Source organism: Phyllobates terribilis, unplaced genomic scaffold (assembly GCF_046119375.1).
Source record: "Phyllobates terribilis strain yellow unplaced genomic scaffold, ASM4611937v1 Scaffold_12__6_contigs__length_324123572, whole genome shotgun sequence".
Taxonomy (NCBI): Eukaryota; Metazoa; Chordata; class Amphibia; order Anura; family Dendrobatidae; genus Phyllobates; species Phyllobates terribilis.
In genome coordinates this window covers 90820134-90832576 of record NW_027362772.1, presented here as the reverse complement: position 1 = coordinate 90832576, position 12443 = coordinate 90820134, and positions in this window count along the sequence as shown.

The window sequence follows — 12443 nt, the reverse complement described above, 5'->3', positions numbered from 1 at the left end:
CCTGGGATATGGCGCACGCTGACGCTGGCTCCTCCACAATGTATTCCCTGGGATATGGCGCACGCTGACGCTGGCTCCTCCACAATGTATTCCCTGGGATATGGCGCACGCTGACGCTGGCTCCTCCACAATGTATTCCCTGGGATATGGCGCACGCGGACACTGGCTCCACCGCAATGTATTCCCTGGGATATGGCGCACGCTGATGCTGGCTCCTCCACAATGTATTCCCTGGGATGGGATATCGCGCACGCGGCCATCTCCTCCTCCGCAATGTATTCCCTGGGATATGGCGCACGCTGACACTACCTCCTCCACAATGTAGTCCCTGGGATATGGCGCACGCTGACGCTGGCTCCTCCGCAATATATCCAAGATATGGCACACGCTGCCATCTCCTCCACCAAAATGTATTCCCTGGGATATGGCGCACGCGGACGCTGGCTCCTCCACTGTTCTCTGGGATATGGCGCACGCTGACACTGCCTCCACCGCAATGTATTCCCTGGGATATGGCACACACCGACGCAGCCTCCTCCACTGTTCCCTGGGATATGGTGCACGCTGACGCTGCCTCCTCCACTGTTCCCTGAGAGCTGACGCAGTCTCCTCCACTGTTCCCTGGGATATGGCGCACGCTGACGCCCACGCAACGTATTCCCTGGGATATGGCGCACGCTGACGCCCACGCAATGTTTTCCCTGAGATATGGCGCATGCTGACGCTGCCTCCTCCACCATTCCCTGCAATATGGCGCACACCGACGCAGCCTCCTCTACTGTTCCCTGGGATATGGCGCACGCTGCCATCTCCTCCTCCGCAATGTATTCCCTGGGATATGGCACACACCGACGCAGCCTCCTCCACTGTTCCCTGGGATATGGCGCACGCTGACGCTGCCTCCTCCACTGTTCCCTGAGAGCTGACGCAGTCTCCACCACTGTTCCCTGGGATATGGCGCACGCTGACGCCCACGCAATGTATTCCCTGGGATATGGCGCACGCTGACGCCCACGCAATGTTTTCCCTGAGATATGGCGCATGCTGACGCTGCCTCCTCCACCATTCCCTGCAATATGGCGCACACCGACGCAGCCTCCTCTACTGTTCCCTGGGATATGGCGCACGCTGCCATCTCCTCCTCCGCAATGTATTCCCTGGGATATGGCACACGCTGACGCTGCTTCCTCCACTGTTCCCTGGGATATGGCGCACGCTGACGCTCCCCCCTCCACTGTTCCCTGGGATATGGCGCACGCTGACGCTGCCTCCTCCACTGTTCCCTGGGAGCTGACGCTGCCTCCTCCACTGTTCCCTGGGATCTGACGCTGCCTCCTCCACTGTTCCCTGGGAGCTGACGCTGCCTCCTCCACTGTTCCCTGGGATATGGCGCACGCTGCCGCTGCCTCCTCCACTGTTCCCTGGGATATGGCGCACGCTGCCGCTGCCTCCTCCACTGTTCCCTGGGATAATGGCGCACATTTCCACCCCCCAACCTCCAGCCTCCTCGCCAGTAATACATTTCTGATGACAACTGGTGAAGTGTCCTGTGTTAATAGCCGTTCCCAGCGTTATGTCAGAGCAGCCCCTGTTACACACCTGACCCTTCCTCAGATCTGTAGGCAGCTGTATACTGGGGGAGCAGGTGGACAGTCCTGTACAATGGCTGCATAGTATACAGGAATGTAATGGTGGTCTGTATGGTGGGGGGATACAATGAGTCTCCTGTCACTTTTTAGTTATCCCTTTTAATAGAACCCAATAAAAGACACCTGGACACGACTGCTCCCGGTCATCCAGCCGTGGGTGATGGCCGCTCTGCCCGTGATTCTGCGCCATTGCTGCCCCTCCACCGATGATAACAGATGATTTACGGCTTTACAATCGTCTGGATAAATGCTCAGAGCGCAGATTTCTATTGGTGACGATGGTGGAGCTTTTCCTTTATCCGTTGACCCTCTGTCATTATCTCTACAGTCTTTGGATCTAGGATTCTCCATTTTCAGCAGTGTTAATGGTGAATAGTTTTATAGTGATCAGATCTGCGGTTGTGACATCCGGACATTGTACAGTGTGTAACAGCCATAATATAGAGTCTACGCTGACTAATGATACTGTCCTAGTGATGGACGGGACGTTATAGGATTGTTCTGAGCCATCGATCGGGGCAGCGCGGGGGGTCAGTGACCTTCACCACCATCAATATCACCTGTCTCTGATTCTGCTTTGTAGGATTTAAGATAAACTGGAAAATCTGCTCCTGGGGCCGAGGCCGAACATCACAATGTCTGCCCATACATGAGCTGTATACCGAGGCCAAACATTACAATGTCTGTCCGTTGTCGGGAGCAGGACCGGGCTGGAGGTGTCCACGTCTCTCGGACTTTTCACTTTTTCAGTATCTTTTACCCCAAACCTGTTGACTGATCTGCAGCGCGGCCCCCTTTCCCTGCCTCCATCAATGTCCGTACGGTGCTTGGATGCACTGACTTGTATGTCTCTACAATGGTGGATGCACTGACTTGTATGTCTCTACAATGGTGGATGCACTGACGTGTATGTCTCTACAATGGTGGATGCAGTGACTTGTATGTCTCTACAATGGTGGATCCAGTGACTTGTATGTCTCTACAATGGTGGATCCAGTGACTTGTATGTCTCTACAATGGTGGATGCAGTGACTTGTATGTCTCTACAATGGTGGATCCAGTGACTTGTATGTCTCTACAATGGTGGATGCAGTGACTTGTATGTCTCTACAATGGTGGATGCAGTGACTTGTATGTCTATACAATGGTGGATCCAGTGACTTGTATGTCTCTACAATGGTGGATGCAGTGACTTGTATGTCTCTACAATGGTGGATCCAGTGACTTGTATGTCTCTACAATGGTGGATGCAGTGACTTGGATGTCTCTACAATGGTGGATGCAGTGACTTGGATGTCTCTACAATGGTGGATGCACTGACTTGGATGTCTCTACAGTGGTGGATGCAGTGACTTGGATGTCTCTACAGTGGTGGATGCAGTGACTTGGATGTCTCTACAATGGTGGATGCAGTGACTTGGATGTCTCTACAATGGTGGATGCACTGACTTGGATGTCTCTACAATGGTGGATGCACTGACTTGGATGTCTCTACAATGGTGGATGCACTGACTTGGATGTCTCTACAATGGTGGATGCACTGACTTGTATGTCTCTACAATGGTGGATGCACTGACTTGTATGTCTCTACAATGGTGGATATGCCCTATCAGGACCCTTGTATCTGGGACGTTAAGTGCAGTTCCTGAGACATCAGAGTGTTTTGTTCCCGTCGTCTTTTATGTGTCTTATTGATGTGTGAAATAAAAGTATTTTACAGAGATGATTGTCGGACGCTCTTCTTCTTCTTGAGAGTAATGGTGGTCCCAACACTGCACAGTGGGCTACAGCCTTCCCCGACATGGGTTTCGGCAGATTTCTGATGGGTCACTACTAATGAAGAGTAAATTGCTTATTGTTAACCATCAAGTTTAGGACAAACCACAGACCTTAACAATGCAAGTCACTGTGTCCCGATATTAGGGAGCTCCTCATCATGGGGGGGCATTGGTCACTGCCGAGCTCCTCGTCATGGGGGGAGCATTGGTCACTGCCGAGCTCATCGTCATGGGGGGGGGGGGGGGGGCATTGGTCACTGCCGAGCTCATCGTCATGGGGGGGGGGGCATTGGTCACTGCCGAGCTCCTCGTCATGGGGGGGGGGGGCATTGGTCACGGCCGAGCTCATCGTCATGGGGGGGGGGGCACTGGTCACGGCCGAGCTCATCGTCATGGGGGGGGCATTGGACACGGCCGAGCTCATCGTCATGGGGGGGGCATTGGTCACGGTCGAGCTCATCGTCATGGGGGGGGGCATTGGTCACGGCCGAGCTCATCGTCATGGGGGGGGCATTGGACACGGCCGAGCTCATCGTCATGGGGGGGGCATTGGTCACGGCCGAGCTCATCGTCATGGGGGGGGCATTGGTCACGGCCGAGCTCATCGTCATGGGGGGGGCATTGGTCACGGCCGAGCTCCTTGTCATGGGGGGGGGGGCATTGGTCACGGCCGAGCTCATCGTCATGGGGGGGGGGGGCATTGGTCACGGCCGAGCTCATCGTCATGGGGGGGGGGGGCACTGGTCACAGCCGAGCTCATCGTCATGGGGGGGGGGCACTGGTCACGGCCGAGCTCATCGTCATGGGGGGGGGGGCACTGGTCACGGCCGAGCTCATCGTCATGGGGGGGGCACTGGTCACGGCCGAGCTCATCGTCATGGGGGGGGCATTGGTCACGGCCGAGCTCATCGTCATGGGGGGGGCATTGGTCACGGCCGAGCTCCTCATCATGGGGGGGGCATTGGTCACGGCCGAGCTCATCGTCATGGGGGGGGGGGGGGGCATTGGTCACGGCCGAGCTCCATGTCATGGGGGGGGGGGCATTGGTCACGGCCGAGCTCATCGTCATGGATGGGGGGGGGGGCATTGGTCACGGCCGAGCTCATCGTCATGGGGGGGGGCATTGGTCACGGCCGAGCTCATCGTCATGGGGGGGGGCATTGGTCACTGCCGAGCTCATCGTCATGGGGGGGGGGCACTGGTCACGGCCGAGCTCATCGTCATGGGGGGGGGGGGCATTGGTCACGGCCGAGCTCCTTGTCATGGGGGGGGGGGGCATTGGTCACGGCCGAGCTCCTTGTCATGGGGGGGGGGGGGGGCATTGGTCACGGCCGAGCTCCTTGTCATGGGGGGGGGCATTGGTCACGGCCGGGCTCCTTGTTGTTAGTGCCCTCCCTGTTCTTGGCAAGGTCCTCATCTGGCAATGAATCTGAGCATATTGCAGTACCTGACACTGCCAGAAGGGGGCAGCTTTGGTCCTATCTGAGCCCTTCCTGACATTAACCCTTTAGAGCCAGATTTGTCGTTACTGTGAGGGGAATGGGGGGGGGGGTCATCATTATGATTTTAAACTGGAAAATATGATGTGAGGGGGAGATAGTAAAGACCCCTGATGGAGCAGGAAGTGATGTCTTGCGTCGCATTCACCACTGGGGGCAGCGGAGAACACTATGGCGCTGCCTTCCTCGGGTGTATCTGCATGTGAATAGTTATCATTCCTGATGATTATATAGCGCTCACATATTCTACAGCGTTGTACAGAGTTCAGTAGGAAAACAGAATGTTATTCCTCCTCCTGTTTCTATATGGCCATCTGTATGGCAAGTCTCTTCTGCTGCCAATTTTCAGTAGCATTTGTCCTATCTTGTACCAGGGTGGGTGTGGATGACGCGCTGGCCGGTCTACTGTGGAATAAACACTGAGGCTACAAAAAGGAAAATGGTAAAGGCTAAAGTGTAGAGCCCACGGAGGAGAGCTGCGCTGTCAGTGAGTGCAGTACTAGAAGTCCCAGCACTGATCTCTGCAGTCCCTTCCCTGTCTGAGTCTTGTTGGCTCCGACGATCGAGTCTCGTTACACGGCGGTTTCCTCCTCGTGTAAAACACATGAGCTGGAGGCCATCACCGAACCCAAATGTTCTCCTGCCAGAAAGTCAACAAGAAGAAACTTCTCCAGCAATCCCTCGAGAAAATCACACCGTCTGCGGTGTACGGCAGAAGCTGCCACCCACAAGATGGAGGTCGCTCTGTATACCGCAAAGTCTAAAGAAACGTGCAGCAAGTTGCATATTCTTATAACGAGAACAATAGCAAGTGGTATACGCTCTTTATAATGGAGACCCTCGTGGTGGACGACACCCAGGCCTCCACCCTAACCATGGCCCTAAATGTGGGGAGCCTTCAACCTGACCGTGGCCCTAAACGCGGGGAGCCTCCACCTTGACTCTGGTGCCCCCAGACTGGATGGTAGGGGAGAAGCTGTGTCATAGTCTGTAGACATTACTTACTGGTCATCAGGCGGTCTTTGGGCAGGAGACCCGGCGGAGGTAAATGCCACCACCAGTGGTCCGGCCGCCTGCCACTGGCCACCAAGATGGAGCGCTCCCTCCAGCTGCTGGCACCAGGGTCCTCGTCTCGTGTGCCCAGCGGGGGGCGTCGCGTCTGTGATTGAGCAGCCTCCACCTGTCCCATCCATCACTCTCCCATTGTTCTCTGGGGGAGGATTTGTGCTGGAATGAAGCCTTCTTTCTCCGCAGGTTGAGCTCTTCAATCAGCCCCGTGTCAGCTGCGTACCTCGTCTGCTCCCCCACTGGGGGTCTCGTGGGAATCGTACACCCCTAAACCCTCCAACTTGTTACGACACACAGAGGCAGGGAGATGGGGGGGGGGGTCTTCCAAATTTCCTCTCTAAATCCTACGCACAACCAATGCTGCCACCAGTACAGCTCCAGCGGCGGCCACCAGTACAGCTCCAGCGGCGGCCACCAGGCTTCCTGAGGCTTCTGAATAGCAAGTAATCATATAAGTGGACGATTGCTGGCATCGACCTTATGTTATAGACTGGGGTAAGGTGGCACATAATAGTATCATGTGCCCCCCGTGCTGCCTGCACTGTGATGTGGCCCCTCATACACCTATGGCGGTCGGTGTCACGCTCCTTCAGTTCTGTGATTGGTCAATATAGAGATCAGGACTTATGGTGAAAGCAGATTAGAAAATAATTGCCGACCTGATGCCAATGGCGCGGCCCAGCTCCCAGTTAACCCCTCGACTTCTGGAGCCACCAGCCACCCTGGTCCAGGATTCTGCATCTGTAATCAGTAAGATAAAAGGAACAAAAAAGACCCATAAAAATCTCCATCAAAGACCCCAGGAGAGGAGATGAGAGGAGATAATGGTGGGGGGTAATTACTGAACAGAGGCATTTGCTGGGGGAGGGGGAGAGGCCTGCACCTTACAGGAGCCATAAAGGACTGTTCACATGGACCTGTTACTGGGCAGGAGGCAGCTCCGTAGCAGCCGGGCATGTGGCCACTTCCTCAGACCATTGTGCCGGCTCACAAATTGCCCGGCAATAAGGCCATCATCACGGTGTTATATGGGGGTGGGGGTCTCCACATGCCGCACAGACTCCTCTTCACACCCGGACCCTCAGATTCCTTTAGGGCAGGTGTGATCCCAGCTGAGATAAGTTTGTACACCCATCAGTTTAGGTCAATATTCTACTGACTGGGCCTCACTGCAAAACTCCTAGTGCAGCTCCCTTTGGCGCAGTTTTGTGAGCGTTTACACCCTTCTGGCCCGGAGCTTGCTGTCCTCCCCGCACCCCGATCCCATGGCGGTACAAGGGTTTCGCCCTGACAGACTGCGGCCCCCCATGCACAGGAGGAGTTTTGCCACTGGCAGGGTTTTCCCCTACTGTATCCCCGTTATCCCGGCCTATGTGGCTGCTGCGGCCTCCTGGGGTCCATGCCCCCCTTCCCCCACCATATATTTACTTCCTGGATGATGTAGGGGGGATTTCCTCGCTGCCCCCTACATATATAGGGCACGGTCCGTACACAGACTTGGCGCCTCGTCTCCGGCACTGGGCCTCCCTGTTCCGCCTCATTTACTGGAACCTGCCTGACGAGAACGTCGTCTTTTAGACTTTTTCATTTATTTTTTAGCTCTCATTTTTCTAGTAATTTCACAAATGTGACTGTGTAAAAGTGCAGCCAGTGTGAAGTGTCAGCTGCTGTCCAGGCTGCTGTACGTGTCAGTCGACACTGCAGATCTGGAATTCCATTCATGAATCAGAAGTCTCAGGATGAATAGGGATAGTCCCACCTGATTATCAGTGTGCACAGCGAATGGGGCCATGAAGGGGGTCACTGCGCAGAAAACGTGTATTGTGGGGCGCAATAACCCTTCCTTGTGCTGGGATTAGTATAGGCCATATACTGACCTGGGCAGAGCTGGAGTAAGGCCCGTGGGACCCGGGTACATAGCAGCAGTAAGGCCCGTGGGACGCGGGTACATAGCAGCAGTACAGCCCGTGGGACCCGGGTACATAGCGGGAGTAAGGCCCGTGGGACCCGGGTGCATAGCGGGAGTAAGGCCCGTGTGACCCGGGTACATAGCGGGAGTAAGGCCCATGTGACCCGCGTACATAGCGGGAGTAAGGCCCGTGTGACCCGGGTACATAGTGGGAGTAAGGCCCGAGCGACCCGGGTACATAGTGGGAGTAAGGCCCGTGTGACCCGGGTACATAGCGGGAATAAGGCCTGTGTGACCGGGGTACATAGCGGGAGTAAGGCCCATGTGACCCGGGTACATAGCGGGAGTAAGGCCCGTGTGACCCGGGTACATAGCGGGAATAAGGCCCGTGTGACGTGTGACCGGGGTACATAGCGGGAGTAAGGCCCATGTGACCCGGGTACATAGCGGAAGTAAGGCCCGGGCGCATAGCGGGAGTAAGGCCCGTGTGACCCGGGTACATAGCAGCAGTACGGCCCGTGGGACCCGGGTACATAGCAGCAGTACGGCCCGTGTGACCTCGGTACTTAGCGGGAGTAAAGCCCGTGTGACTCGGGTGCATAGCGGGAGTAAGGCCTGTGTGACCCGGGTACATAGCGGGAGTAAGGCCTGTGTGACCCGGGTACATAGCGGGAGTAAGGCCCGTGTGACCCGGGTACATAGCGGGAGTAAGGCCTGTGTGACCCGGGTACATAGCAGCAGTACGGCCTGTGGGATCCGGGTACATAGCAGCAGTACGGCCCATGGGACCCGGGTACATAGCGGGAGTAAGGCCTGTGTGACCCGGGTACATAGCGGGAGTAAGGCCTGTGTGACCCGGGTACATAGCGGGAGTAAGGCCCGTGTGACCCGGGTACATAGCGGGAGTAAGGCCTGTGTGACCCGGGTACATAGCAGCAGTACGGCCTGTGGGATCCGGGTACATAGCAGCAGTACGGCCCATGGGACCCGGGTACATAGCGGGAGTAAGGCCCGTGTGACCCGGGTACATAGCGGGAGTAAGGCCCGTGTGACCGGGGTACATAGCGGGAGTAAGGCCCGAGTGACCCGGGTACATAGCGGGAGTAAGGCCCGTGTGACCCGGGTACATAGCGGGAGTAAGGCCCGAGTGACCCGGGTACATAGTGGGAGTAAGGCCCGTGTGACCCGGGTACATAGCGGGAGTAAGGCCCGTGTGACCGGGGTACATAGCGGGAGTAAGGCCCATGTGACCCGGGCGCATAGCGGGAGTAAGGCCTGTGTGACCCGGGTACATAGCGGGAGTAAGGCCTGTGTGACCCGGGTACATAGCGGGAGTAAGGCCCGTGGGACCCGGGTACATAGCAGCAGTACGGCTCATGGGACCCAGGTACATTAACGGCAGTACGGCCCGTGTGACTCGGGTACATAGCGGGAGTAAGGCCCGTGTAACCCGGGTGCATAGCGGGAGTAAGGCCCGTGTAACCCGGGTGCATAGCGGGAGTAAGGCCCGTGTGACCCGGGTACATAGCGGTAGTACGGCCCGTGTGACCCGGGCGCATAGTGGGAGTAAGGCCCGTGTGACCTGGGTACATAGCAGCAGTACGGCTCATGGGACCCAGGTACATAACGGCAGTACGGCCCGTGTGACCCGGGTACATAGCGGTAGTACGGCCCGCGTGACCCGGGTGAATAGTGGGAGTAAGGCCCGCGTGACCCGGGTGCATAGTGGGAGTAAGGCCCGTGTGACCCGGGTACATAGCGGTAGTACGGCCCGCGTGACCCGGGCGCATAGCGGGAGTAAGGCCCGTGTGACCCGGGCGCATAGCGGGAGTAAGGCCCGTGTGACCCGGGCGCATAGCGGGAGTAAGGCCCGTGTGACCCGGGCGCATAGTGGGAGTAAGGCCCGTGTGACCCGGGCGCATAGTGGGAGTAAGGCCCGTGTGACCCGGGTGCATAGTGGGAGTAAGGCCCGTGTGACCCGGGTGCATAGTGGGAGTAAGGCCTGTGTGACCCGGGCGCATAGTGGGAGTAAGGCCCGTGTGACCCGGGTACATAGCAGCAGTACGGCTCATGGGACCCAGGTACATAATGGCAGTACGGCCCGTGTGACCCGGGTACATAGCGGTAGTACGGCCCGTGTGACCCGGGCGCATAGTGGGAGTAAGGCCCGTGTGACCCGGGTACATAGCAGCAGTACGGCTCATGGGACCCCGGTACATAACGGCAGTACGGCCCGTGTGACCCGGGTACATAGCGGTAGTACGGCCTGCGTGACCCGGGTGCATAGTGGGAGTAAGGCCCGTGTGACCCGGGTGCATAGTGGGAGTAAGGCCCGTGTGACCCGGGTACATAGCGGGAGTATGGCCCGCGTGACCCGGGCGCATAGCGGGAGTAAAGCCCGTGTGACCCGGGCGCATAGCGGGAGTAAGGCCCGCGTGACCCGGGTGCATAGCGGTAGTACGGCCCGCGTGACCCGGGCGCATAGCGGGAGTAAGGCCCGTGTGACCCGGGTGCATAGTGGGAGTAAGGCCTGCGTGACCCGGGTACATAGCGGGAGTATGGCCCGCGTGACCCGGGCGCATAGCGGTAGTACGGCCCGCGTGACCCGGGTGCATAGTGGGAGTAAGGCCCGCGTGACCCGGGTACATAGCGGGAGTATGGCCCGCGTGACCCGGGCGCATAGCGGTAGTACGGCCCGCGTGACCCGGGCGCATAGCGGGAGTAAAGCCCGTGTGACCCGGGCGCATAGCGGGAGTAAGGCCCGCGTGACCCGGGTGCATAGCGGTAGTACGGCCCGCGTGACCCGGGCGCATAGCGGGAGTAAGGCCCGTGTGACCCGGGCGCATAGCGGGAGTAAGGCCCGCGTGACCCGGGTACATAGCGGTAGTACGGCCCGCGTGACCCGGGAGCATAGCGGGAGTAAGGTCCGTGTGACCCGGGCGCATAGCGGTAGTACGGCCCGTGTGACCCGGGTACATAGCGGTAGTATGGCCCGTGTGACTCGGGCGCATAGTGGGAGTAAGGTCCGTGTAGCCCCCCACTAATTGCTGTTTTGTGGCCGTTTTCTGGGGTAACAATGGTTCTCATCGTAACTTTATTTGCGCCTCAGTCATTATTTAATGCGTCTTTTTTAGTCGCCTTTTCCCGCTGTCATCGCTTTTTCTTCTTCGCCATTACTGCCGGGGTTTTGGTTCTCCAGATGTTTTTGCCTAATTCATCATTTGAGATTTTCGAAATGTCGCACATTTACTGTGATTGTACTCGGGGGTCTTATCGGAGAATAAAACCAAATTCATTACTTTTCTTTGTGCCGTTGGAGATTAACATTTGACTTTTTACTTTTAATGAGATAGATTTTTTCTATCTTTATGTTGTGCAGAGCAGCGACCCCTGTGCGCCATCTGCAGAAACACGGGAAGGAAGAATCGGCCACTCATGTTTAGATTTTTGCCGTTTCACAATTCCAGTGTTTGAGTGAAAAAAATCGATCTCAGTGCGCAGCGATTCTCTCTGGTATCAGCTGCACTTGTCACATGATGCCCTCAGACGACCAGGTCCTGACAAAATCACATGAGCAGATACTGTGTCCTTGTCGTCCTGTTTTGGTCAAAAATTTTACTTTTATTTTTTTTTTTAGTTCTCTGTTCCAGAAAAAGTGGAGTCAGTAGGATGAGGCCATTGCAGCTGCCTCAGAGGCTGACCACACAGTACCTAATGTGACTCGTTACAATCACTACATTCTCCGATAGCGGCTGCAGAGATTAAATGTTCTGGGGCCTAGAAGAGGTGGGTGACTGACGGCTATTACAGCTGCCACAGGGCCATACAGAAATAATCCCCAACTTCACTGAGGATTTGCTGCGAGAAGGAAATTTGTGTGAAAAACTATTATATGATGGCATGGTGTGATCCTGGCACCTCTGATCCTGCCTCTTCTGATCCCAGCGTCTCTGATCCCGCCGCTTCTGATCCTGGTGTCCCCTATCCCGGTGTCTCTGATCCCGGCTTCTCCGATCCAGCCTCTTCTTATCCAACTGCCTCTGATCCTGGTGTCTCTGATCCCGGCGTCTCTGATCCCGGCATCTCCGATCCTGCCTCTTCTGATACCAGCATCTCTGATTCCGGCGTCTCCAATCCAGCCTCTTCTTATCCCGCTGCCTCTGATCCCGCTGCCTCTGATCCCCGTGTCTCTGATCCTGGCGTCTCTGATCCCGGCATCTCCGATCCTGCCTCTTCTGATACCAGCATCTCTGATCCTGGCATCTCCGATCCAGCCTCTTCTGATACCAGCATCTCTGATCCCGGCATCTCCGATCCAGCCTCTTATTATCCCGGCGTCTCTGATCCCGGCGTCTCTGATCCCGGCATCTCCGATCCTGCCTCTTCTGATACCAGCATCTCTGATTCCGGCATCTCCGATCCTGCCTCTTCTGACACCAGCATTTCTGATCCCGTTATCTCCGATCCAGCTTCTTCTTATCCCGCTGCCTCTGATCCCGGCGTCTCCGATCCTGCCTCTTCTGATACCAGCATCTCTGAT